Source organism: Crocuta crocuta, unplaced genomic scaffold (assembly GCF_008692635.1).
Source record: "Crocuta crocuta isolate KB4526 unplaced genomic scaffold, BGI_CrCroc_1.0 scaffold510, whole genome shotgun sequence".
NCBI classification, from domain to species: domain Eukaryota; kingdom Metazoa; phylum Chordata; class Mammalia; order Carnivora; family Hyaenidae; genus Crocuta; species Crocuta crocuta.
Window position 1 is genome coordinate 772,098 of NW_027531921.1, and position 5,743 is coordinate 777,840.

The 5,743-nt window shown below is 45.9% G+C and overlaps 1 long non-coding RNA gene across 2 annotated transcripts in view; it reads right to left on the reverse strand.

The window, feature by feature from the left end:
• LOC144240630 (uncharacterized) overlaps window positions 1-5,164 on the reverse strand; it is a 310,481-nt gene extending 305,317 nt beyond the window's left edge. For both annotated transcript variants that reach the window (XR_013337780.1, XR_013337779.1), the window contains exon 1: window positions 5,025-5,164. This is a non-coding gene — a long non-coding RNA (uncharacterized LOC144240630). The remainder of the gene's footprint in view (window positions 1-5,024) is intronic.
• Between the last annotated feature and the right edge of the window lie 579 nt (window positions 5,165-5,743).

Below are 5,743 nucleotides of genomic sequence, written 5' to 3' on the forward strand. Positions count from 1 at the left end.
TGTACTTTGCCAAATACGTTTATATTTTATCATTTGATCTTCACCGCAGTCTTATGATTTAGACCCTATTATTACACACATTTATTGACAAGGAGACCCAGCTCTGAAGAATTCAGTGACTCCCTCAAGCCACATAGTAAACAGGACTGTGACAATTTGAACCCAAATTTTAAAAGTTCTTTTCTTTCCCCGATGCAGCCTGGAAATGTTGGCCTTTACGTAGCACGCATATCCCTGAGAGAAAACATAGCCAGTTTTGGTTTTCTTTTTATCCTGCTGTGACCCTGCCAGTTGTCATCACAAGTAGCCTCGCTGGTGGCAGAGGGCAGCAAGAGGCACATGCCCACTGGGATAGAGCCACGCACACAATGACACAGACGTGCACATGCGGTCTCCTTGGAGTTTCCCACTAGAGAGGAGTACTTTGGACTTCCCTCAATTGTGCACATAGCATTTTAATCTATGGAGAGGACTACCAATGCGGAGAGGTCAATGCCATTGAAACAATGTGCATTACTTCTATTTCCCAAGAAGAAAGGGCACACGATGCCATGCAAGGCCCCACAGGGATGCACCAGGCTTTAGTCGGCAGGCAGAACAGAGTAAGGGGGAAGATGCAGGACAGAGCCCTCGCTGGAGTTCACACGAGCAAGGCTGGCTCAAGCAAGGTAAAGAGTTGAGGATTCGCGAGTTTAAATAATCCCAGCAGGCTTTGGGGCATAGGGACTGTCGCTAGGTGTCCAGGGCCTGGCTCTGGGTCGATTCAGGACAGGGGCAATATTGGCTTGGGGACTGAGATAAAGGAGGTGGTTTCAGGGTAAGGGCTCTGGATCTCAGGGAAGATGTAAACAACTCCTGCTGCGAGTCTGGCCCTGTAATTAACTGATACAAAGAAGACCGTATACAGAATCTAATAAACAGAGAACAGGGCTGTAGATTCTTTGTATCATGTCAGTTCTTCTGGATGGGGTTCATGCTTCTATCTGCAGCTTATCCCGGCCTCTCCACGTTTCAGTCTCTACTGCCAGGCAACAAACCATCTCAAACCTCTATGGTTTGAAGCCACTGCCGTTTTATTTGTTCATGATTCCGTCGATTCAGAATTCATGTCGCTTTGGAATTCATGACAGTCTTTGGGCTCTGTGCAGTCAGCTGGAATCAATCACTCAGCTGCACTCAGCTTGAAAAAGCCAAGGGGGAGCTTCACTCTCATAGGTGTCTGTAGCACAGCACAGTGTTCTCAGGGTAATTAGACTTCCTTTTGTAAATTTTAAGTGTTTTTATTTGTTTCTGAGAGAGAGCACGAGGGAGGGAGGGGCAGAGAGAGAGGTGGACAGAGGATCTGAAGCGGGCTCTGCGCTGACAGCAGCGAGCCCGATGCGGGACTCAGACTCAGGAACCGTGAGATCATGACCTGAGCCGAAGTAAGCTGCTCAATCGACTGAGCCCCCCGGGTGTCCCAGGGTAGCTGGATTTCTTGTATGGCCGCTGGCTTCTTGTAGGGAGCATTCTGGGGGGCAAAGGCAGAACTTTCAGGTCTTTAAGATCTTGCCGCATAAGTTATAAGTTACTTCCATCACATTTTTTTTTTTTTGTCAAATCAACTCAAAGTCTGCCCAGATTAAAGGNTGCCTCATGAAAAATTTCATCTTAAGTAACCAGCCAATTTAAAAGAGAGGCCTATTCTACATTGAAAATAAAACAAGTAAACACAAGTTGACAGGACACACTCCAATATCTGTAACAAGAAGTATCATGATGCCAGAAACTTTCCAAAATGCATCAAAATGCCAGAAACAAAGCAAATGTATAAGTTCTTGCATGTTCAAGGCGGCCCATTATATTAAAAGAATTAGGAATGAGTAAAAATGAGAACACAACTCCAGTGCAATATACTAGAGGAAATAAACTGGAGGTTAGAGCAAAATAGAAACATATACATGGATAATGAAAACTACTTAGTAATAAAACGTTAATTCATAGAAATCATTCAGTTATAGAAAATTGATCTTCCAGGGTGCCTGAGTGGCTCGGTCAGTTAAGTGTCCGACTTCAGCTCAGGTCACGATCTCATGGTTTGTGAGTTCGAGCCCCATGTTGGGCTCTGTGCTGATGGCTCAGAGCCTGGAACCTGCTTCAGATTCTGTGTCTCCCTCCCCCTCTCATGCTCTGTCTCTGTCTCTCGAAAATAAATGAACATTAAGAATTTTTTTTTAATAATAAAAAAAAGAAACTTTATTTTCCACTTCCTTATCTTTGGTGAGTGTATTTGGCGCTTTCTGAGAAAATGAGCAGAGCTGGGTGTCTTTAGTTCTGAAGGAGGAGTGTGCTTGAGAAATTCAGGTGGAGTATTATGCAACTGTGAAGAAGACAGCTCTGTGTAACCTATCTGTGTCTACTGACATGTACAGTTCAACATATGTTTATTAGCAGAACTATGTTTATTTGGAGTCTGTAAACCCCATGGATATATCTGGAAGGAGACACACTGAATTTTGAATTTTCAAGTGAGATTTTATAAGGAACAGGCGAGGTACTAGGAACGTTTCCTTTTAATTATAACACACCAGTAGTACTTAAATTTTTTAACCAAAAGAATACATTAATTTAGCACTTAAATAAACATGTGAAAATGTCTTAGGGCACTTTGATAAGCCAGAGAGGGTGAAGCTGTACCTTCTCATGCCTCTCCTTAGGCTAGAGGTCCCCACAGGCCTCTTGATGGGGTGCTGTAAAAAGTAGCCCAGAATGTACCCGGTCAAGAAGGAGCAAGGGCAGAGTTCTACGGACAGAAGCCTGGATCTTAGTGGCATCCATTTGGCCCTCTTACAAATATCCCTTCCAAAGCTGCTTTGTGCATCTGGCTGCATGTTCCAGTGCCAGGCTGGTATGCCCTATCTGCGCATACCCCTCTGGAGGCAGAAGAACCAAGGGACACTTTCAAGTTTGTTTCAAGGGAATTTTACACTTCCGGCTGTAAGGGTACGAGTTTATACCAGGGCAGGGTTTAAAGCTTGGGATGTGGTGGAAGTGATGGGCACCAGGGATCACTCCCTTGGCCTTGGGCCAATGCTCCTGCTAAATAGTGGGGTCTGACCCACCCTCAGGACATTCTGAGCCAGAGCTGTCCTGATAAAGTTTCTGAGCCTGAGAAAAGATACACAATGTATTTTGTCTCTGCCCCCGGCACTTTCTCACTGGAGAAGGGAAACATTCAAGGGCCACTCGGGCAAAGAAAGGAAGTGAGGAAGGAGATGTGCGGCCCTAAGCAAGGTGAATAGAGTAGGAAGGGCTAGAAGGTCTTAGTGGGAGAGCATCATGGGTACCCGGGAGCTGGTTACCATGAACATGATGAGTCTATATGATGATTTTGGGCTATGGGATACCAGTCACCTCTTCCCAGCTGCTTCCTCCTTGGGCCACTGATGAACTGGCCGTCTCTCCTCCTTCCCTCCAAATTGGGGAGCACATCCCAAACTCGTTGCTCAGCTCTGTGGTCAGTTCTGGTCAGGGCATTTTTGTTTTCTAGGAACTCTACCCCCCTCAGAGGTGATACTAGTGGTTTCTTCTTCTGTTTTCCTTCCAGACTTCCTCTGTCATAGGGTTATACGCAAGAGGACTAGTGCAGCACAGGCCTAATTATCTCTAGGTCTCCACCAGCCCTGCCTCATTCACCGAAGCCCAGTGCATAACAATTGTCCCGTGAGAGGGCGTGTGCATGAGAGTTACAGAAGTCTAGGCTGTGGTACTGTGTCCCCAAGGTATTGCTCTGCCAGGTCACAGGCTCCCAGAGTGCCCACCCTCGAGCACAACCCTTGTTCAACGGTCAGCAAGGCAGCTCCTGTCAATCACCAGATATGGGGTGGGCCACAGAATGTTTGCTAGTGGGAGTAGAACCCCGGGCGTCTCTCCTTGTATTAGGGTCTGGACAAGGAAAGTGGAGCTGGACACTCACTACCGCCCAGCAGGTCCACCGTCCACCCTGAGCTGGGAATGGACAGAATGGTCAGAAATGTACCCCTCAGATTTCCTGCCCCTTCATTCCCTCCACTGAACACCTATGGGGTGCCCAGCAAACACTGTGAGATGCTGAACTCAAGGATGACTGACAGAGGGTCTCTGAGTGCCCCCCCGGGGCTTCTCATCTAGTGTGGGGGGGGTGCGTACCACGGGAGAGTCCAAGGCCCACACTCCCTCCTGCACACTCTCTTCCTTGCCTACCCTCCAGGTAGTATCATCTGCCCCCTCTTCTGTTTTTCTCCTCTCAGCCTCTCACTTCCACGGATGCTCATTCAATTCTATTGTAAAAATCCAAAGCAGGATGTTTAAAAAAATAGTTTGCCATTTTTATTACACCAGTCATCATTTCCCTGCCTCATGAACAGAGATAGATCTTTCTGGACAATTAGAATAGTATTTTGAACCCTGAGTGCAGCTACCACTTCTAATTTTTATCTCAACATCTGTAGTCTGAGATTCTTTCATCCACCAAATTATTTCTGGATCTCCTACTCCGGGCCACATTTCTAGGCATTGGGGACAAAGCCGCTAACAAAGCAAAGTGTTTGTTCACAGCGACTTACATTCTAAAGTGGAGGCGGGCTGATGAACAAAGTGCTATAAGATATAATGGCCGCTAGTATGATAAATGTCTCGTAGAGAAATGATGCAGGGTAAGAGGTTAGACATTACTGGCTGAGAGTGACTGCTTTTGTGGAGAAGTCCTCTGTCTTGCGAAATACAGGCCACCGCCCTAAGGCCCTACGTGCTCCCTCCCTGGCCATATCCATGGGGGATCCATTCCAAGACTCCTCCTCCCCGAGTAGATGCCTGAAACTGAGGACAATATTGAACCCTATACAGACTAGGTTTTTTCCTATACAAACATACCTATGATAAAGTTTAATTTATTAATTAGGCAGAGTAAGACATTAACAACTAATATAATAAAATAGAATGTTTGTATCACTTTACTATAATACAAGTTTCAGAATGTCTCTTAAAATATCTTGTACTGTACTTACCCTTCTTGTGATGCTGTGAGATGTGAGAAGTGAGGTGAATGACAGGCACTGTGATGCAGCATCTGGCTACCGTTGACCTGATGCTAGGTGGAAAGGAAGGTCATCTGCCTCCAGGCCGAACCACCATTGACACAGGCGACCGAAACCACCACAGGAAGGCAAAGCCATGGATGCGGGGCACTCCTGCGCCCACTGTATGAACAGAAGAGTGAGAGCTAAGCAATTGGGTACAGCAGTCTGGGTGAGAAAGGAAGTGGCAGCAGTGACAAGAAGTGATGGAACTGGGGATATATTTTATAAGCAGAGCCAACATAGTGTCGGCTCTAAGGTCCTGGACCCAATTTACTTGCCAACAGCTATTCGAATAATCGAACTCGAAGCAGAAAACAGAAACCATTTAAAAACACAAGTCCTCGTTGTGAAGCAACGAGTAGTGTATGAACGATGGCCAAGGGAGACTAAAATTAGACATGAGATAGTCCAACATAGGCAAGAACCTGCAGATGGTTGTTGAATGTTGATTTTGCAGGACTTTTGATACTTCACTGTTTAGAAAAATAATTTTTTTCTAGGTATACATTATTTCCCAACTGAAGGAAAATCCCCGTTTGTTTGGTTTCGAAAGAGGAGCCCGTAGGGTCTTTCCTAACTCCGAACGGACTACTAGTTCTCTGGGTGATTGAGACTGAAACAAGCAAGGAAATGTGCTAACAACAAGC